A 22,790-nucleotide genomic window follows, 5' to 3' on the forward strand; every position below is an offset into this window, starting at 1 on the left:
AAAAAAAAAAAAAAACATTTCTGGGCTAGATTAACAGACCAAGTACAGGACTAAAAATATAGAGTCACACATGGGAGTCTTCAGATTGCAGCAGGAAGTCAAGTGATCATGTCACTAAAATAGTCTTGTGATTCCTGAAATATAAAACCTGAGGTAAAGTAAATTTCCTTTGTATTTATATACTGTTTTTATGGAATTGGCTACATGTGCTCCCCAGGCTATTGCTTAATTATACTAACCTACTTAATAGGATTAAATTGACTTTCACTCGCCTGAAACAAATTTCATTACCTCCTTAGACTGAGGAGTTCAGCAATTTTGAAACACAACCAACAGACACTTCTTGGTTTTGTTGTCATCCAGTCAAACACCTATCAGAGCAAAGACTTATGGGTAATTTGCAGATTCACATAATATTGTGCTGGAAAGAATTCACTGAAGCCATCTTTATTCGAAGCCCTCATTTTAAATATGGATTCTCTGACTTAAGGGTCTTGCTAAGGCTCAAAAGGCTTTTGGTGTCTGGCATGATTTGGGGTTCTGGTTTCCTTCTTGTGAGGCTAATATTTTATTCACCATCCTCTAATGCTGCTCACAAATGAATTACAATTTTATATTTTCAATCCTGGGTATTGCAACTACATGTAGCCATGTGCCTATACAGGGTTTTCAAACTGTATCTTCAGAATTGAAGTTAGTTTAAGCACAGTCTTTGAATTTATTCACCATTTAGAAAATAGATGTGTGTGATATTCTCAACCCACTGAACCATAATCTTTCTACAAAATACTAATGAAATACACAGTGTGATCCAGCGTCTCATTTCTCTCTTCCCCCTGTGAACCTTCCTTTCATCTGCAGCACTCCATTGGAAGGCAGAGGCATGCACACAATGCCTTGAAAATGACTTCCATTAGAGAATGTGCAAGCAAAGACCCCGTGCCAAGGCAGAATCAACAAAAGATTTAAGAATGAGAATCCATTTCAAAGAAAAGTTCAAGTCAAATGAAAAAAAGATACATAGTGCTTTAAAAATCATCTAAAAGGCCTGAAAGAAAATAAATACAAAAATATGTGTCATTTTAGTCAACAGATATAATATACAGCACATAATGTTTCAATACAAAGGAAAAGATGTAGCTGAGTCTGTTAATGAGTCTTAAGGACCCATGCTCATTGGAATTCGGAACACTTTGAGTTTAATTAATTGAGGAAGGGTAAACAATAGCGGGTGTAAGAGCAGGATGGTAAGAGGTCCCAGGATAGAACTCAGAGCTAATGATGCTCCTGGTGTGCTGAACAACCCAAGCCATTAGGAAGGCTATCTGACTGGTAACAGACAGAACAGTGGGCCAGGTATTAGGAGACCTGTGATGTTTTAATAGCATTTACCTTTTCTTCAGCTGCACGTAACTTGTCTGGAAATACTGGAGCAGAATCAAACAACTGTATAGATCTTGGATCCTGGGTTTATGGGATTTTTCTTTCTCTGAGTTCATACTATTCATACTACCAAAAAGTCCTGTTAAAAAAAATACCTTAGGAATATTGTTTCATTCTTTCCTGGTTTCTGTTTCCTCCTTGATGGGTAGATAAAGTGCCTGGGAGCCTCAGAGAAGAGTTTAGAGTGGTCTTTCCTTTTCACCACCTCAGGGATGATCCAGTGAAGGCTTACTCAACTGTAATGTGGAGCTTAGTCAATATCTGATCAGAACTATCAAGTCCAGCTGTTTTGGTTGAAATACTGAATGCACCATTTGGGTCTTTAAGTGTCTGGAGAGGCAACAAATTCATCATTGGAGAGGTGATGAAAGGTCACCTCCTAATAACCAACCAAGACTGTTTTAAGGACTACAAACATGTTACTGTAATCTAAAGCTACGGCACTTATCGAGGTTGGAGTTTTGCTATGAGCTTCTGCAACACTTCTGGGCACAGATGCATGTGCAGGAAGTAGGCTGGTCTCTTAGGCACTAGAGGGAAGAATTGGAATTGTCATACTTTGATGATGTCAATGGCAATTCTTGCTCTTACACTACCTCCATGTAGTTCATGTTAATCTTTCAGTATATATGTTTCTAAACTAAATTTTTTTTTTTTTTTTTTTTGGTTTTTCTCCGGTACCGGGAACTGAACTCATGACTTTGCCCTTGCCGGGCAGGCGCTTTTGCCGCTGAGCTAAATCCCCAGTCCCTCTAAACTAAATTTTAAGATATATTTACACTGCTGTTTACCCATAGCCAAATTTTTGAAGCAAACATATTCACAGAGCTCCTGTAGTTTGTTTTTAGAATGACAGTTCATTGACAATTAGCTGCCTGTGAGTTTACTTTGCCACATACAATAATACTTTGGTTCACGCATGCTTCTGTTTGCAAACAGTTTGCTTCACAATCAAAGTGTTCTGCAAAATTTGCATCTTCTTGAAAACTCCATTTAAATGGCAAACATGACCATGGCCATCTTTCTCACGCAAAAACAAACACAGCCATCTTCCCCGAAATTGTGAAACAAATTAAGTTTGTAAACCAGGGTATCACTGTGCTATCAAACTAAGTTTTAGAAAATTCTTTGGCTAGTATTATGTTCAAAGATCACAGTATTGGTATGGAATAGAATGCTGCACTGATAAACCAGATATAAGCAATTATTATTAAGTGAAGGACGTGGTTTTTTGGGCTTTGTGGGCCATATGGTTTACTACTCAGTTTTTGTGTTGCAGTGCAAAAGCCACCATAAAGGATATGTAAGCAAATGGACATAACTGTTTTGAAAGAAAGCCTTCATTAAAAAGTAGTTTGTGATTTTCAATTTTTCCTATGAAGCATAACTGCTAACCTGTGTTTCAAAAGTTAGCTATGTTTAAAAAAATTGAGAACTACTAGCATACAAAAGGTAAGGTAGTATTATTAGTATTCTCCCAGTGGTCAACTTTATTCTTAAGTGTTGAAGGGTGAGATTTTTAAAACCAGCAAAAGCCTTTCTTTATGTATTTTCTGGGGGGTGGGCACAAACAAAAGGACAAGAAGGGAGCAAACTGGACTAAGTAATGCTCAAAGCTTAAATTCTTATTTGTCCGAATAGGGCAAGGTACTCAAAAATAATATGGAAATTCCTTGAAGAAATTGCTTAGCAAATAAAAATGAAACTATATCAATTCTACTGGGAAGAGATTGAATTAAAAACTAATGTGTATTTTTAAGCACAATGTGATTTTCAACAGAGAATATTGGTAGTTTGTAATCCTTACTTAAACTATAAGTGTATAAAATTATAGGTTTTCTATTGTACACATAAAAATACGTATCATATGATATTACTAGCTACTTTGTGCTGCTTTAAATAGAAATAAATGCTAGCTGTTGTGTTCTGTAATGTTAGGTATTATATTAACCAAATTATGGCATACGATTTTTGTCAGCATAAAATTGTTATAACCTTGAATAATTTGTATTTATAACTGATACAATAAATTAGAAAAGGACTTTTTAAAAACCTCTCACAAAAAGTTAAAACTGAAAGAAGGTGAAGAGTTTGTATTTCTGGCTAAAATGCGAAATAGAAGAGCTTGAATATATTATATTTGAAAGTGTCTCATAAAACTAAAAAATGAGTTTTGCAGAATAAATTTATTAAAACTACAACATATTTGCAAGCATAAAAGTCTGTATGGTATTCAGCAGTCAGGTAGAATTCCAGCTAAGGGTAAACTCTAGCTGTCATGATGATTTTTTTTCCAATTCCTACACTTAATGTAACAATATAGTCTTAGTAGTCCTGCCAATTGGCTTTATAAGTCTTGCATATTATTTATATGCCACTAGGGCATGCTACCCATCACCAGAGAGAATCCAGGTATAGTGCACGGGATGACACATAGAAAGCACCTCCCAATTCTCTCCAGTGTAGTGTTATAGAAGGACTTTACCTAAGGACCTTATTCCATGTGACAAATGTATACCAGTTGCCCCATGTGGGCTCATGCAAGGTGTTGCAGAGACTTTCTTTTTGTTTTAAAATAAAAATTAGTGATATATGTCAGGCTAGACACCGAGGAGCAACCGACCACTAGGACAGTTAAGACTGAAGCAAAGAGTGATATTTTTGTTTTAGACAAGTTGTGGTCAGGCCAAAGGCAAAAAGACCATTGGCCACAAACAGAGGAAGGGGATATGCTTTATAGTGGAGTTTAAGCAGGGAGGGGCTCATGCTGAGGGAGATGGAAACTTTTAAGTTTCTCAGGGGCTGTTGTGATTCTGGTGTCTCTGGCAGGAAGCACCTGGGGGAAGCGCAGGATGACAGTGGCATTTTGCTGACTTACAGAGTGGCATTCTGTAGACTTCCAGAGTTTTCTGTAAGCCTGACAAGTGACCTGATTTTGGACTCTTGGGCTGGGTCTCCTGTTTGTATAATTGTGGGTGTGTGAGTTTTTTTCCTTTTCAAGTGAGGCAGGATCCAATGTGGGGGACCTAACAATATGATTATGATGCTAACATACTTGACGTTTACAGAATGGCTATACTCCATTTAAGGTTTTTGTGTTTGGTTTTTCCTTTAAATATTCCTTTATCTGGCATTTATAAATGTTTTGAAAAGGCCAAATTTCTTGGAAATAGACTAAAAATAGAATACTTAGAAAGTTTTTGTGTGTACATTTCTTATAAATGATTATCAAATATGTGTTTACGTGATATGAAGTCAGAATTTAGTAGTTTACTCTTACCCCTCTCTTTCTCATCCCCCTGTCCGTCTTCTTTCTCCTCCTTATTTTGCAGAACTGGGGACTGAACAAGGGATGAGTGAATGACATCCTAAGCCTGTTAAAATTTTGTACTGTTCAACAGAGTCTTCCTAAATTGTCTAGACTGTCCTTGAAATTGTGATTCTCCTGCCTCAGTCTCTAATGTAACTGGAGTTATGGTTATGTGCCACATTTCATTTTTTTAACTTTCCCTCATCAAATCTGCATATGTTAAATTAGTGTATCCTTCATTTTCATGGTATAACTCTATCACAGATTTCCTCCTGTCTGAGTTTCCATAGCATTAGGTGTATAGCAGACACATTCAGCACAGCTTTGCCACTGCCCAGTAGTGTCCAGTTGTTCCATGAATGTCAGTTTTATTTCTACAATTTGATACAGAGTTCCCTAAAGCTAAGAATCATTGATTAGCATCTCTTATCACACTTAGCACAGGGCCATACCAAGCACATAACAAACATTAAGGACATGTTTGTTGATAACGGTAATCTACATACAGTCAGCATTCCTAATCCATGACTATTACATGCTACTGGACAATGGTAGATTATCAATTTAGCAAAGTTTCAAATAGAAATCAAGGTAAGCAACACAACTGAGTTGAATGTAAAATTTGATTTGGTAAGTTTAAATAGCTCTACTCCTATGCATTCCGCAGGATGTGTGCAAGTAGATCAATGTATCTCTTCTCTTCTTTCTCTCACCCTCACCCAGCCCCTGCCCTTCTCTTTAATTTTGCCTTCAGATTTAAATCTAGGCGTAATACTTGAGGAAAATGTCATCCTTTGGCAAACTTGCACTGATAACAATCTTTTTCTCTACATCCTTCTTTCTTTGCATAACAATAGCTATAAAAATGTAAGAATTTTGTCCTGCAATGTATCTTAAACAATTTCATTGTAAGAAAGAGGGACTATTTTAACTTTAGCTTACCATTTGATTATTTCTCTAGTGCAGTACATGTTTAATAATTTGACATGTCCAATATCCCTTACTTTGCTAACAGTGTCCTCCCAGCCCTCTATCAAATTAGGAAATGTTTCTTCTACATTCTGAATTGAAGTTTCCTCTCCTTTTTACTTTAGAGAATGGCTCTTGACATAGCCTGGCCAACCAGGGTTCCAGAGGTCGGTAAGAGCAAGGACATAAATTCTTTGCCCAGTGAGATCTACCTGGGGCTTTTTCCTAAGGCACTGGGAAAGAGACTGTTTTTTTTTTCCTCTGGGAGACTGAATGCTTGAATTGGCTTATCACATCTTTGCAATTCATGGAGAGCAGGGTTCCCAGAAAGAATAAAGTGAAGCAAGGAAAAAATGACCTGGAAAACAGAGATAGATTACATGCGACTTAGTTTGAACACTTTGTATTGTAAACAATATACTCTTTTTAGTCGAGACCTGTTTGAACTGGAGCTTTCTTAAACTGAAAGAGGTCCGTCTAATTCATGTGGGACTAAAGAAAATCTTACAATTCTAAGAATGCTTCATTGTGTGGGGGTACTTTTTGCCATACGCTCAATACTTTCATTGACAACCTCAGAAGCTTCAAAACGCGAGGATAGACATTTTTCCTCCCACAGATTTCAGAAGAAGCATGCCATGTTGACACCTTATTTCACACTTCTATTCTCTACAACTATGAGATAATGAAGCTGTGTTGTTTCAAAAAGAAAAAGAAAAGGAAACAAAATTAAAAAGAATAAAAAACAAAGCTTTATATATCATCTTAAAATTTCTTATTGTGAAAGGGAAAAAAACCGCTCAAAAGGATAGAACAACTGGGGTAAGGGAAAAGAGAAAAAAAAGAAAGAAGGGAAAATATAAACACACACACACACACACACACACACACACAAGATAGTTAAGATGAGTATACTACTAATATCTGTTGCTTTAGGGAAAGGAACAGTTAATGCCTAATTGTTTGATCAATCTTGCACGACTATATTTGTTTAACTGAGTAACCAATTTAAAGATAACAATAAGTCATAAAGTGGGGCTGGGGGTTTAGTTCAGCAGCACAGCGCCTGCCTGGCAAGCGCAAGGTCGTGAGTTTGGTTCCCGGTACCAGAACTGCCCCCCATCAAAAAAAAAAAAAAAAAATCATGTAGCAACCATTGTTAATTTCTTATCACCTTGTCTGAAATTCTGTATTGCTTTTATTGTTTTGGTGTTGTTTATTCATATCTGCTTGTTTGTTAATATGTTTTCATCTTTTTATCAGTAAAATAAGGAAACATAAAAAAATTTCTGATAGCCTTGTAAAAAAAGTAAATGAAAGTTAATTTTAAGAATATATTCTATTTAATCTAATGTATCTAAAGTATTATGATTTCAACATGAAATTAATAAACAAATTATTGAAATACCTTAGTTTGAAAAATTTTATTCTCACCATGGGGTGTATTCTGTAGTTGCAGCAAAGCTCTATGTGCAAGATAAATTCTCAATAGTTGTGTGTGGCTGATAGCTACTGCATTAGGAACAGCTGTATTACTGAACGAGAGAAAAAAATTTCATCCTAGTTGGTGTCTACACTTTAAATTTCTGGCATGAAAAGGAGAGCTAGAGGATACCTCTTTAATAGCTACCCTCTCACCAGCACTAATTTTAGTCTTAACAGTAGTCTTGTCCATACCTTATTTCCAGCCTCATGAATCAAAAACAGTCTGTACATTTGTTAATTATTGATCATCCGTCAAAGCTAACAGCTGGCAGTCAAATTAGGTGAAATAAGATAAATTTAATACAATGACTATTTAGAAAATTGTGTTGGCAGGGCATAGAGAAATTGGAGGAGAAAGTATGCTACCTCAGGAATTTAAAATTAGTCTCCTTTATCTTCAACGTGAAGGGGAAAAGGGAAGGTGTAGTGTTCAGAACCTGGAAAGGGAGTATGCTTTGAGAAAGGTGGCATGACAAGAGGTATGTGCTGTGCCCAGAGGACATTGCCCATCCATGGAAGTCCTTCAGGGGCATAAGAGAGACTGAAGCCCAGACTTCATGTTCTTCTTTCCCGCCATTTTTCTTGTGGTTATTCCATTGGCCAAAACAACTGAGTGATGGGGCCAAGGCAGTTCTATGCAGCCCATAGAGTTAGTTCCTGGAACACAGCAGGCAGGGAAGGTTCATCTGGAGTAGTAAATTAAATACATCCAGAACAATTGCCTATTTGAGGCAGTGACAAATGAGCACTGTAGCTGTCACTGCAGGGCTCCCCAGCGGAGTCAGGTGGAAGCAAACTCCTGAGAAGGGTGGCTTCTGTTCGACTCTGCGAGGGAACTGCAGTGCTCATTTGTCATCAACTGAAGCCTGCTTGGAAAGAAGTGAGTTCTTGGGTGGATTTAGCTGTCTCTATGAGAAGCCCAAGCAATTTCATAGCCCACGGGGGGTGGGGTTACTCTGCAAAGCTGGAGAGGCTGGTAGCAGGAAAAACTATCTACCCAAACTGGTAAAGGCTTATAAACTAGGCAAAGGGTATCCAACTGTGATCCCCTAGAGCAGTGAAAGTGGTGGTCAATGATAATAGAGATGGGAGGCCAACAACTACTTTTTGAAGACATATAGAGAACTCAGCTTCTCATTAATGAGCCAAAAGCTGCATATTATACAAAAGGGACTAGGTAGTTGGGCCAGGGTGGCATTATGAACCAACCACCAGACCACAAGTTTCTGCCTTCTAGTATCAGGGCAAGGTTCCAGATTTGATGTACCTTCTTGAACTGGTAGCATCACATAATTCACTAACTTAGCAAAGTGAAACTCATGAAGGAAGTCATGTGTTGTTTACTACCACAAAGTCTAGCCCCAGCCTCAACTTACTAAGCCTCTTATTTATCCTAATCAAAACAAAATGCTAAGGCTATCTGTGTCAGTCAACTTCCCGTCATTGTGAAAAAATCACTGAGGAAAACCAGCTTCAAGGAGGACAGGCTATCTTTGGCTCACAGCTTGGAGGTTTCAGTCTATTGTTACTTGATCCCATTGTTTCTGGGCCTATGAAGAGGCAGAACATCATGGGAGAGAAGGTGTTGTAGGATGAGCCGCTCACTCTCCAGTGGCTGGGAAGCAGAGAGGGAGTCAGAGAGCAAAGTGTCAGGGACAAGATATAAACTAAGGGCATTCTTGTATGACCCACTTTTTCAATTCACTCCCATCTTGAAAGTTTCTATTATCTCCCAATAATACCACCAAATTATTATTGAGTGATCAAATAATGATTGTCAAGTGTTAAAACATCTTTTAATTTTGTTAAAATTATTATTTTTATTTTATAACAGAGGGTTGAGGATTAAAAAAATTAACAAACATCCCTAAGTTATAAAACTGACAGAGTGAATCAAAACAGCCTTGCTAGTTCTAGGGCTCACATACTATGTTCCCCAGTTTTCCTCTGCAGTATTATATTAATGTCTTGCATAACTCTTATTGTGTGTGATTCTATACATGAAGATCATTTCTTGCCTTCTTCTACTAAGTTATCTGTTTCTCCTTCTGGTAATGGAACAGCTCTTCTTTGTAAAAATTTTTATGAGTACATGTTCGCAGTATATAATGTTAATATTACTTGTGGGAGTTGGTATGTGTGCATAACACATTTTAATTCCATTTTGCATTCCCTTTCCCTTCCATATCTCCCTGATCCTTCCATCTCTTGATCTCTTCCCATTTGAGAAAGATCTGTCTTCCTAGATCCCTTATCTGTCTCTTGCTTTGCTCTTTTTTTATAATTTGGGTTTCTAGTATAAGAGAAACAATGTGATATTCAGGCTTGTGTGTCTGATTATTTCAACTAACACTACGGTCTCAAGGTGTATGCATTTTCCTACAAATGATGACTCAAATTTATCTTTCATTATGGAAGAATAGTACTCCATTGTGTACAAATGCCAGATTTTCTTTATACATTCATTTTTTGGTCAGATTGTATCAGTTTATAGGCCCGCCAAGAGTAAAGAAGATTTCCACCTTCCACACAGCCTCACCAGCATCTGTTATTGTTTGACTTCTCGATGATAGCCATTCTTTCTAGAGTGAGATAAAATCTCAGTGTTGTTTCTACTTACATTTCTCTAATGAGCAGAGATATTGAGCATTTCTTCATTTATTTACTGGCCGTTTGTGTTGCTTCTGAGAAGTGACTGTTCATTATATTTGCCAATTTTTTTTTTGTTTGTTTGTTTTTTTCTCTGGTACCAGGAACCGAACTCACGACCTTGAGCTTGCCAGGTAGGCGCTTTGCCGCTGAGCTAAATCCCCAGCCCTATTTGCCAATTTTTGATTGGGTCTTTTATTTTGGAGTCCTATTTAGGACTTTTAAGTCTTCTTGGATTAGTTTTGGTAATTTCTTTGTAAGATATATAGCTGGCCTGGAGTAGGTGGATGCCTATATCCTTGCATGAGGTGGGAGTGGGGGCACATCTGACAAGGGCCCGCTGATATGTCCAACAGTTCCTCTCTTTCAGGGATTCCACCCTATTCCTGGACTAAATGGTACAGGTGAAGCACTCTTTCTCAAGTCCCTCCCCTCTTATGGAAAGTTTTCAGGGCTTGGGTTCTAAGCTGGTTAATGACAACTATGGGGTTAATAATATCTCTTAGTTATTGTGGGCTGATCAGGTCCTCAATCTCCTGAATGAGTGTATGGTGAAGGCTAAATACAAAGAGGCAAATAGAATGACTTCAGGGCTCCAGGAGAATAAAAGCCCTCTCACATTTTTCAAGATTCTTTCAGGGCTAAGACTAAGACCTTCTCTGGGTTGCCCATCTTTATTTGGTTATCAGAAAAATGGAGGGGAGTACTCAAGAAGGACAGAACCACTCAAGGACTTCTCTAAGTAAGGTATTAAGTTAATCTACTGATGAATGAGATGCCTGAAGCTATAGTTTTTAGTTGAGAACTGATCCAGGTGTCTTTGGCTGTGATCTTATCTTATCCTTTGAGGCTTTCTGGCTTCATCCACCACTACAGGTTCTAGTAGGGATTAGTGAATCATACAGGTTCACGTACTTGAGTCTGCCATTTCCAGATAAGGAAGTGGTCTCCATAAGATAACCCCTTTCTATGATTTTTAATCATTTTAAAGAAGTACTTTCTTTTTGAAAGCATGAGGATACAAAAGGTCATTTAAACCTGGAACTGTGGAAGGGAAATTACTAACACCTTGTAAACAGATCAAGCCTAAGAATAAAGGCAAAACAGAGGGGAAATAGAGACAGGACGCTGTAGAATAATGACGACATTATTTAAATACCTACATCCAATCATGCTAAGGATTGAAATCAGAGCATTACATGTGCTAAGCAGTTACTGTATCACTTAATTGCAACCCAGTCCTTTCTAAAATTGTTTTGAGACAAGATCTCACCAAGTTGTTCAAACTTGCAGTCCTCTGCCTCAACCTTCCAAGTAGCTGGGATTATAGCCACTATACCCCACATAGGATCTAGTTAATCTATTCTTTTCCTGTGGTGCTGTGGTTTGATCCCAAGACCCTGACATTTAGGTTTGTTGCTGATAAATTCTGTTCCCTTGTCAACACACACAATGTGTGTGTGTGTGTGTGTGTGTGTGTGTGTGTGTGTGATTGCTATGCCTTAAATTTGTTTGCTAATTTGAAATTGAAATAACCACATCATATTTAAATTTTGTGTCCTTGTATTATTATTGTCCCTAGATCAAAAGATTTTTGAGAACAGGAATAGTGTCTCCAAGTGCTTATTGTAGACTTTAGTATACAAAGCTTGCTTGTACTTTTTGTATTGAATTTCATGCTTTGGGACCCATACAAGCAGAGAGTACTCTGGTATGAACCAGCTAAAATTACAGAGATAGAAATGACAACTTCTGTTAGGTGCTGTAGCCTCAGTAGGCAGTTTCTTCTGGGCATGTGTTGAATGTACAGTATAGGAATGCATATATTTGTGGTTTGTTTCTCTGATAGCGAAGGATGTTTTTAGTGTCTTTGCTTTGATGAATACCTCTGTTTCCTTTTAATGTGAACAAGCAATAGCCAAATCCTCTGCCATGTGGTCAGAGGGCCACAGGTGAATTGCAATGGCTGGGGTTGATGTGCTTTCTGGTGACTTGGCTCTATGAAATTGGCTGGATTCCTCTGAAAGGAAGAGATCAACAGCAGCCACATGTTGGAGAATATTACCCATTTTGCATCCTCAGTGGGACCTAAAGATTGATAGGTTCACCACTTTTAGTTTTTATGTGTGAATCTATTGTCAGCATCTCTAGTCTTCAGTGAAGCCAGGCTTCTAGCAATTACAGCTGAGCTGCATGTGTGTGTCTCCTCCATGTGTACCTGGGGACCCTTTCCCTCCAAATTCACACTCAATCGTTTAAGTCAAAGGTATTTAGTTCCTCTCGAGTGCCGTTCCCATGTCAGATAGAAATAAGCACACTGCTTAAATTTCAGGCAGCATATGGCAAAATGAGGATTTGGTCCAGGTTTCAGAAAGGGAAAACTAAACCAGAATGAGAAATAATGTGGTTATTTGATTAAGAGTATTTTCTTGCCTTGTTATTTATATTATTTTCATTCTAAACTGTGAAATTAAGCACCCAATAATGCAACTGTGCTGTATCTGTGTAGTCTTCATTTGTGCATGTCTGTGTGTTTATGGTTAGCTCTGCATTTAAGTAGACCAGATGACTATGCGGTGTAATGTATGTTAAAATGTAAAGTCACAGTCAATGTCATATGTGTCAGAATTCCCAGTTCTACAGAAACTCATTTGCATGAGAACCACTGTCCACATGAACACAATTGCAGCTCAATGTGCTAAGTGGCTGAGAAAAATGATCACTTTAATTAATTCCTTAGAACGGGTAAGAAACTTGGAACATTATGTTCAGTGCTTGGATCAATATCTTAAGAAAAGGTTTTACAAAGTGAGGCAAATCCAGAACAGGATTAAAGTAGACTATTTCAGATGAAGCCAAGTGGGACACATAACACAAAATAAACAGAGCAGTGAAGCTTTGGAAAAACATGGTGTTTGTCTTCCAGAACTGGAAGTGCTTATGTGGAAGAGGACTCCCTCTTCTCCACTTGTTCTCCTCAGGGTAGTAGTGCAGAGTTACGGATTGAGCAGGAGCATCTTGAAGACAGACTTCAGCCAGAGAGAGGAAAGAACTGAGCTGGTTTGTTGTGGGTTGTGGCAGATTTCCCTGTCACTAAGGAAGACCGAATAGAAGCAATTTGGTGAAGATATGGTATGGCAACCACAGCTCAAAGACTAGTGAGTATCCATAGCAGGGTCTGAGATGATGGTTTTGATGAATAATTCATTTCTCAGTAGGCCTCTGAGGTAACAGTAATCAATGGGGTAAAAAGAGCCATCACTGGATGGAACTTCAGGCAAAGGCTCTTGGCTCTCCCCTCTCAGTCCTGGCCTCCTGCCTGGAATGCAGATGTGCTGGCTGTAGCTTCAGCTATATTTTGGATGATGGTGTGACCTTTAGAATGAAAAAGATAGATCTGGTATGGTAGAGCCAAAGACAGAAACAGCCTCAGTCCCTAATGACCAGATCAGCCTGGACTGCCTATCTTCTTTTGTTTGTTATCCACAAGGAAAAATAAAATGCCATCTTTTACAGTCTTTGACTTTCCAGTCACTCTCACCAGCAGTCAGAAGCAATTCTCGTCAGATACATGTACATTCCACCAAGCCATGTCCTAGACTCTTCTCACTTTCAAGCCACTGTAGGTTTAAGAATTCATTACTTCATTTTCAACTATTATTTTTATAACCTACTGCATATCACAATTAAAATGGTGTAAAGTATAATGTGAGGGTAATATTGAAATATTACTGGAAATATTTTTATTCTAAATCATCCTGGGGACTTAACTGCCCTGTGACATTGATCCAGGTGTATTATTTATTTATTTATTTGTTTCAAGGAGACCCCAAACAAAGAAATCATGTTTCACTCTAGTTTCAAATTGGCAGTTTATGTATCCCAAATGAGACAGTGTCTTTAGAGCCATGCTTTACTGAGAGAGAAGATACTTTTCTAAATTCCAGAAGCATCCTTCTTCTAATGAGAATCAAGCCTGGCTGACTCAGATAATAGAGTTTTTATATAAGCCATAGAATACAGGAGGAGAAGGAAAGGGTATAATGAAATGGATGCGCCCTTTCTCCACTAATAAGAGAAAGGTCATAGTCTTGTGCTGGTAGAGGGATCTTTTGGATAGGGAGAGAAAAGAATGAGTGAATAGTGGAATTCTCCAGCTACCCCACTGTGCCAGATGCCCTGAAGCAGGGATAAGGAAACAAATCTGTGTAACTTAGGGCCAACCTGAGAACTTTGAAGGTATTAATCTCCCCATACAAGGCTTATTTTCTGGGAAGCTGCTGAAGACAATAGAGCACAGTAGTTGAGAGCAAAGCTGGCATAAGGAAGGTCCCAGAGAGAAAGTTGGAACATATTTTCCATTATTCACGGGCTCTGTGTGCTTATCCAAACGTCCCATGGCTTCCAGGGTGGACAGACACTATAATCTCTAGGATGATGTACCACCTATGATATACCACCAGCAGGAGGCCCAAAGGGTACATTACTCCCTGCTTCCATTCAGATTTTACTTTGAAAGCAAAAAAAAAAAAAAAAATACTTTGAGAGTCAGAATGAACATTGACCTTTTAACTGAGTGTTTTTCCTGAATGTTTTTTAAATTGGGAGGAACCAAAATCCCTTTATTTACCAAATCTATGAGTGTCTTTGTGTAGGATCTAGGGTTCAGTCAGGTCTTAAGAAATTGCAGTAGTCATCTACACAGGGCTATTTCCTTCAGAGCAGCTGTTGGGCCTGAAGGTAATATGAGTCAGCCATGTTTGCAGTGGGAAAGGATATGGAAACGTGAAGCTGGGAGAGCGAAGACAAACTGGAATCAGCAAGGGTCAGGTGGGACCTCGGAGGGAAAGTGGAACCATGACTGTCTCTCAGCCACTCCAAACTTTATGATATCAGGTGAACTGCAGAAGAAGCTGGTGACTCTATCATCGGTGAGCACTCACATCCAGCCTAGTGCTGGGAGAAAAGTAAGAGGAGGCTGTTTCACAGGGGATGGAGGAGCTGAGGTCTGGCAGTTACAGATTGGTCTTTCAACAGAGACCTGCTTTAGCTGTGTCATATCTTTTCAATTGGATGTGTTTCTCCCCTGCTGGCAGCTATTTTGACAGCAAACTGGGCACCCAGCCCTTCTGAACAGGGCAGGCATGCTCACACGGTCTCCTGGTGACCTTCCCTCCTTCCCACTGTCTGGACAGTAGCGGCTACTCCCCCGCTACTCGCTCCCACATTTCCCTTTTGATATTGGTACTATGCAGCAGTGAACTTGCAGGCAATAGCCCACAGAATCCTACCCAGTGCTTTCCTTTCAGAATTTGGTAGCAAGTTCTTCACTTTTTATTATTTTTCCTTTTCTGTCATAGACTCAGTCTTTGGTTCATTAAGTCAGACAACTTTCTCTGGGTTTTCTCCTCCCTCTTGCTCAGGAGTTTTTTGTCTGCTTGGCAAATTGCTACTTGCTCACTGAGAATTATTTCTCTGAGTTGTACCTTTCCAGCTCTTGTCTCCAAGCTCCTGAAAAGGCTAATGAGCACTGGTGCTTGGATTTTAACACTAGGCGTTTGCCACAGAGCTAATGCAAAATGCGTGGCATGTGTCCAATATCCAAAAGCCATGGGTAGCAATGTGCAGAGAAAAAGGAAATGCTTTCTTATTCTGTGTGACAGAATTACCTGGAGGTTTGCTTTTAAAGACATGGTTAAACCTGAGGAAAAACCAGCTGTCATCAGGATGCATTTGGAGAAGAATTAAATCATAAGTATGTGGTACTTGTCAGAGAAACTGTGTGGAAATTAGGCTATGTTCAAGGAGAAATCAACTTTGATATTAAAATCAAATTTCACGTGTATGACTTGTATTCACCTTAATTGCTTGTAAAGAAAAAAATCTGTATGCTAACCTGTAAATCTGTAAGCTTAGAGATTTTTAGTTGGTCTTTGAAAAGCAAGTATTTCCGAGCACAGGAAGAAGACCATGATGGGCATATGAACTACCATGTGGTTTTGATCTGGTAACATTTCAAAGCAGAAGTGTTACTTCTCCATGCCCTGATCCTCACACTCCCTTCTGCGCTGCCTTCTGATTCTGCCATGTATGAAATGGCATGTTGCTGTAAGTCTATACCAATTACATTAATAGATGCCTGAATTTGCATTTCAGTTGGAGTTGGCCAATGGGAAAGCTCCAAGAGGAGATCAGAGAGAAAGGGGGTGGTGACAATATTTCTTTCCCTGGATCTTCTCTAAAAGTCACTTTACGCTCCCTGTAACTTCTGGCTTCTCGTGGTGGTTTATTCTAAAATTTTTTCCCTCTGGATTCCAAAAATGTGGCCTTTCTTGTTCCCTAAGAACCTTGCAGTGGCAGGAAATCAACTACTTCTAAGCCACCAGTTACAGTGCAGTTCCTTGCAGTTCCCTCACCTTCAATTTTATGAACAGTCTCTTTGTGAATATATTCTCGGCAATTACCCTATTTTGAGTGTGCCATCTGTATCCTGTTGGGACTCTAACACATGCATTAGTCAAAAAGATGAATTCTACAAATAGAGTTCCATTCACTGGAAATTTTGGTTAGTGTAATTTTAGAGGTTATAAAATGTATCTATAATAAACCATGACTTTGAAAGGCAGGATAGCGGGTTGCAAAGAACACAGACTTGACAGCGATTCAGCCTGGTTGTGACTCCAGTAGGATTGTGATAAAGATTCAATTAGTTAATCTCTGTCAGTGTTGGCATTTAGTAAGTACAACATTAAGTATAAGTTGTAATTATTACTATCATTAGTGCTACCAATATGATTTAAAAAAATGAAAATTTTCAGGGGGATAAGAGAACTTGACTTTTTTCGGGATTGTTGTATATAAATATAAATTTAGGGACTGGGGATTTAGCTCAGCGGCAAAAGCGCCTGCCTGGCATGCGCAAGGTCATGAGTTTGGTTCCCGGTACCGGAGAAAAACCAAAAAAAAAAAAATTTATCAAGAAAAGGCAAAGCACACTTAACAGTAGAACACTTTCTTTCAGTTTATATGCTAAGCACTATGCTATTTGGTGTTCAGCAATAGTTAATTTAGGCTCCTGCTCTGCAGAAACTTAGCTCAGTTTGGTAAAGAAAACACACAAAATGAGAAGACATGAAAGAAGCTTGAATTTGAAGGAAGTGAACCAGAATCTCGATGTATCTACATGTGTATGTATGTTATCTATCTACTATGGTCTGAATAAGTGTTCACCCAGAAATTCGTATGTTGAAGTTTAACATTGGGTGTACTAGCATTAACAGATAATGCCTTTGGAAATTGATTGTGCCATGAGTGCTCCACCATCATGTGTGGAATTATTGTCCTTTAAAAGAGACTTGAGTTATGAAATTCCTCAAAGAAGTAAAATTAGAAATTCCACTTGACCCAGCCACCCTCCTTCTAAGTATCTTCCCCAAAGGGCTAAAGAAATCACACTATAGCAATACATGCATATCAATGTGTATAGCTGCACAGTTCATAATAGTTAGGTCCTGGAAGCAGCCTGTGCACACATCAGCAGACAATTTGGTACCTATACATAATGGAATACTATTTGGCTACAAAGAAGGACAAAGTTGAAACATTTGTAGGAAAATGGATGTACCTGAACAATATTATGTTGAGTGGGATGAAGCCGAAACACAAGTATAAATACCATATAGCATCTCCCATTTGAATAAGGTAAAGCACAAAGAGCACAGTAAAGGATGGATAGAAGGAGACAAAGGCACAGATTCCTTGTAAATGGAAGAGTTCTATGTGAACATGGCTAAAGGAAGAGGGGGAGGGGAAGGGGAAATAAAGTAAAGACAATGCTTTGTACAGGAACCTAATAGCTTCATGAATGTAAACACTGTATGTCATAAAATCAGATAAAACTAATAATATCAACAAGAATGAAAATGAGAAAAGTGGATTTACAGGAGGACAGGAGGTAGGAAGGTAGGAGAAGGGGATTTAAAAAAAGAGTCAAGCTCTGTTTTGTAGATGTATTCACTTCCTAAGAAGATTGTAAAGTGCAAGTACTGCACACATGTATTGAACAAAAAAGGCTCCAGGTTATCTGTTTTTGCCTTCTGCTTTTTGAAGACATATTAAGAAATATCATCTCTGAAGAACAAATCCTCAGTGAACACTGGATCTCAGTGAACACTTGATCTTGATTTTCCACCCTCTGAAACTGTGATCAATATATTTCTGCTGTTTATGCATTATCTAGTTTATGGTATTTTTAGTAGCACTCTGGTCTGACATTGTCTGTCAGTCTGTCTACTATGTATTTATAGACTTATAGGACTCTGATGATATTGAACTAAAAAGTCAATGTGATTGTCTCTTCTGTGTTGGAATTTTAAAGTCTGATAACAGGAAGTCAGGAAGGGAAGATGGATCTGAAGTAACAGAAACTTGAACAAAGTAGAATCGACAATGAGAAGGAACACAGGACAATGGACTAAATCCGCACTGGTCTTGTACATCTTTCAAACTCCATTTTTCATAAACTTTATAGGAAAAGATGCTGAAAAGACCATGAAAATTTTGAATTGTTATGAATTTACATGCTACTCCCTACCAAAAAATGAGCCTGGAAATGGGCAAATGTATGCCTAAACTAAGAAAGGATCTTTGGCCTGCTCTGAATTTTCCTAGTATCAAGAGCATGAACTCTATTATATTCTTTCTATTTTCAACCACTCATGGGTGAGCTCTTGTGGCCCATGTTAATCAAAAGTTATGTAGTGAGAGGTACCCTGGAAAATGAAATGCTAGCTTAGTTAGGTTCTCAACGAAATATATCAAGAGGAATTAGTCTTACACAGTTCTGGATAAGGAAGGAACTCCAGAGGTGGAGACAGATTGGAGACCTCAAAGGAAAAGTTATTTTCTAATGGCAATATCTATATCCCTAGTCTACTTAAAATCATAATGAGTATATCTGAAATTTACAGAAATCATAATGAATTTCAGTAAATATATTGGACAATATAAAAACCTGTGGGACAATAGTAATATGGGGTTAATACATTCAAAACAGCAGATTATTTCATAAAACATATAAAGCAAAGACATTTAGGGTAATTGTCTTTAAATATGATATCAGCTACCAAAACTGTAAGGACAGATTTAGGTAGATAAAGGAGAAATTTGCAAAGTGTTCTGCTGTGTCTCCATGTTCACATCATTGCTCTAAGACTGAATGGAGTGACCCTTAAGACATGGCCTTTTTGTCTCTTTCTTGCAATGGGCTCTGTAAAGCTCACTAGCTGCTAAGTAAGGGGCATGAGGCTATTCCTGAAGGTGGGTGACTTTAACATAGTTCTATTAGGCTAAACTCTGACATAACAAAGACCATTAGAATAGGCAGGGTTGAAGCAAACAGTGACACCTTTATTTCAGTCTGGGTATGGCTGGGTAAAGGATGCAAAGGCTATTGGCCCAAACAAAGGAAGAGGATATGCTGTACAGGGGAGTTTAGGCAGGGGAGGGGGTCCTGTCGAGGAAGATAGAAACTTTTAGGTTTGTTAGGGGCCATTGATGGGTCTGGTGCCTCTGGTGGGAAGTACCTGGTGGGAAGTGCAGGGTAACAGTGGTATTTTGTTTGCTTATAGAGTGGGATTAAACAGATTTACAGGGCTTCCTGTAAGCCTGAGAACCAACCTGATTTTGATCTCTCAGGCTGGGTGAAGGGGTTTCTGGTTTGAACAGACTAGTCTGTGAGGGTTTTTTCTCCTCAAGCTGGGTGGGGTCCAGTTGTGGGGATCTAACAATTTCCTTGCTACTCAGTTATTAATGGAGAAATTGATGGTAAACTTGGTGTTCTTTTGAATAAAGAGGGCTATCTCCATTCTGTTCCCTGAATCTCCATGGGGTTGATGAATGGATCTCTTTCCTCCAGAAAGAAGGGCTGAATCCTAATCTGATCTAACAACTGATTTGCTGTGAAAATTTGAGCAAATTTCTTAATCTCAGGATGTACACATTTAACCCACTTTATTGGATTGTCTTGCAGAAAACTTACTTGCTGAGACTTTCCTTAAGCCAAATTTTCTCCTTACAACCTTTCCATGGTAGCTGATTTACTATTTAGTCGGCCCCTTGACCCTCCATCTTGTTTCTCTAAGTGCTTCTTATGTACCCTGAAAAGCATTATTATACATCACTTACTAAAATAATCTTCATTTTATTTCATTAAGTGATTAAGAGGTAAATCCTCATCACCAGAAGGTTCTGCTATCAATCACTTATAATTATGCTTGATGTTTCCTGAACTATTTCAGTGTGTCTAGCTTATGCAACTTTTACTCTTCATAGAAAGCCTTTGAGTAGACTGAGCATTTCTATCTGAAAACTTGAAGTCTTCAGCGTTCCCAACTCCAAATATTTTGAGCAACAACATCATTTAAAAAGTGGAAAATTCCACCCCATGAAAATTTTGTGTCTTGCTTGAAATGAATAGAAAATATTATATTAAATTACCTTTAGACTATATGTGTAAGGTTTATATGAAATATAAGCGAGTTTTGCATTTGGATTTGGCTCTTGTTCCAAAGATATCTCATTGAATATATGCCAGTGTTTCCAGATTTCTCCACAGAGGTCTGAAATTCAAGAAAGCAGGTCCTTACAAGCATTTTGGATAAAAAACACTAAGTTTATACTATCATTCTTCTTACTTTACTGAAAAATAAATGTAAGTTTATAGTAATATTGCAAACTTATGATCTTGATTCTTTATTTCCCAATTTCTTATTTTAATTGTATTTTTATTTTAGTTCATTATGGCATATGTATAGTACATAATGTTTACCTTCCTTGTGAGAAGTTGGTATGTGCATATAACACAAATTCCTTTTTTTTCATGCTTTATCCTTCTCCTCCCTCCCCTGCTCCATATTTTTGTCCCTTTCTCCATTTCTTGAGCAAGAAGTTCAAGTGAAATCATGACCAGTATTCAGTTTTAATTTCAAGCAGTAGAGATTGTCAACATTGTGTAAAAGTAACTATTTTATCTCTGTGTTAATGAGCATCATGTCTTTTTCCTATAATGACATCTTATAGCATGAAGCAAAAGAAAAGATACTTCTCAAACCAGGAGACACTTGTATCTTCAAGGGCCTCTAAGAAATGAATGAATTAAAAAGAAAATAAACTAAGAAGGACAATCATACTTTTGCTTTCTCTTTTACACTTTCCCTTTCCCATCTTCTTCACTTTTGTCTCCATTTAAATATTTATTGTTTTATGATTTGTCTCCTATACTTCAGTCTCTGAGTAACCCCTTTTCCTGGTATTTCAATGTACTTATTAGGTCACATTAGCACCCTTGTGAGCATGTTTACCTTTCTACATCATCAATTCTTTGAGAAGAAGGGCCTTGTCTTAATTGATCCTGGACTTTCAATGTTTGCCTCTGAATCTGTCCCATGCAGACAATTGATCAGTTTTTACAGAATTGAGGAAAGCCATATTAAAGGTCTGGAAGTGTAAATAAAGTAAGACTGACCTTCAGTTTTGTAGAGCTACTCATTCATGCAGTAGTCTCACCTCAATAATGATCAGAAGTGTAAATGGTTCCTTTGAATTCATTTACATGTGAGAGAACTAGGCTACGGTTTCAGAAAGAAATTAATCACCCTATGAAACACTGAGACAAAATTAATCAGTACCTTCTCCCGAAATGGTCTCTGGAGAAAATGCAGCGAGGCACAGCCACTGAAGAGTTACTTCCCAGTTCCTTCTGATTTAAATTATCAGAGGAGATGTCTTAGTTCTCTCTTGCACTATATTACTTCCTAAAATTATCCACCTCTTCAGTAAATCCAACTAAGATAGACTGACATAAAAATAAAATAAAAAAATGAAGAGCAGAAAAGTATTATGCAAGAAATTTTCTCTTTATACTTTAGTCACAGGTTCAAAATAGATTTAAGGACTCAAATATATTTAATATACTACAGGAAATAGAAATGAGCTAAACAGTGATACCTTGTGTGTGTGTGTATGTGTGTGTGTGTGTGAAGTTTGTAGGGGTAGAAAAGCTCATACTTGTTTAATTAAAAGATGCGATAAATACATAAAGTAATGAAAATTACAACCAAGGTAGAATATCTGTGTTCATAGTGCCTGGGAATGGAAGGTTTAAACACAGAAATATCATGTAAGTACATCTTCAGGAAAGTAAAACCCTTGAAGGACCAATGTTATGTTACAAGTAAAGTACTTTGAAACATAATCACTACAACGATATAAAGTTTTGTTATTAAAATGACAATACTTACACTGTAATCAAAATTGTCTTGACTTTGGAAAATGTGGAGTTTATCTTACTTTGAAAACTGCTGATTGAAATCTTCCTTTATAGAATATGGGCATTTTTGTTTCTTGTTAAACATTTTTCATAAACAGATCCAAAAGTTCAGACGAAATACAATATTTTTGTTTTTTTAGGTTATTTTTCTTTGTTGATATTCACAGTGCTGTTTCTCCCTCTTTCAAAAGATGCCTTCTACAGGTTAAAAATACAAAAAAGATTGGCGCTCAAAAGTGGTAACGCATACCATGAAGAGAGTAGATGTGGTATGAAAATAGACCGTTTCCTCCCTTGTGTGTATGCTACAGGGATAAGCATTTTTATACTTTCTTCCATAGCTAAGTTTGGGATGACATCTTAATTAATGTATGTTTTTAAAATCTTACAATAAATATTCAACCCATGCCACCAAGATTGTTAAAAGAAGAAACAGCCATCATTTTTCTGGACATATTTTGTACATAGAGCTGAGTGGTATCATCTCTCTCCGTCTTTACCTTACACAGTTCCTTGTCCTAGGAACAGAACAAAGTGCAAGACAACAAACAGCGTGAACCCAGCCATGGTCAGCAAGCTTGTCATTAGACCATGGAGAAATGCCCA

At 37.9% G+C, this 22,790-nt stretch overlaps 1 long non-coding RNA gene across 6 annotated transcripts in view; it reads right to left on the bottom strand.

Annotated features, from left to right (window-relative positions):
• The window catches only part of LOC102014497, a 67,422-nt gene extending 44,634 nt beyond the window's left edge, over positions 1 to 22,788 (bottom strand). Inside the window, exons 1-5 of one of the 6 annotated variants that reach the window (XR_001235244.1) lie at positions 22,685 to 22,788; positions 22,156 to 22,382; positions 21,544 to 21,710; positions 20,354 to 20,475; positions 1,382 to 1,773 (exon numbers count right to left, since the gene is read on the bottom strand). This is a non-coding gene — a long non-coding RNA (uncharacterized LOC102014497). Of the gene's footprint in view, positions 1 to 1,381; positions 1,774 to 8,594; positions 8,823 to 12,570; positions 13,232 to 19,265; positions 20,014 to 20,349; positions 20,476 to 21,543; positions 21,711 to 22,155; positions 22,383 to 22,684 lie in introns of those variants that run through there. The other 5 variants (XR_001235245.1, XR_262008.1, XR_262007.1 and 2 more) reach the window with 5 other exon arrangements.
• Between the last annotated feature and the right edge of the window lie 2 nt (positions 22,789 to 22,790).

Source organism: Chinchilla lanigera, unplaced genomic scaffold, assembly GCF_000276665.1.
Source record: "Chinchilla lanigera isolate Chin_1 unplaced genomic scaffold, ChiLan1.0 scaffold00039, whole genome shotgun sequence".
NCBI classification, from domain to species: Eukaryota; Metazoa; Chordata; class Mammalia; order Rodentia; family Chinchillidae; genus Chinchilla; species Chinchilla lanigera.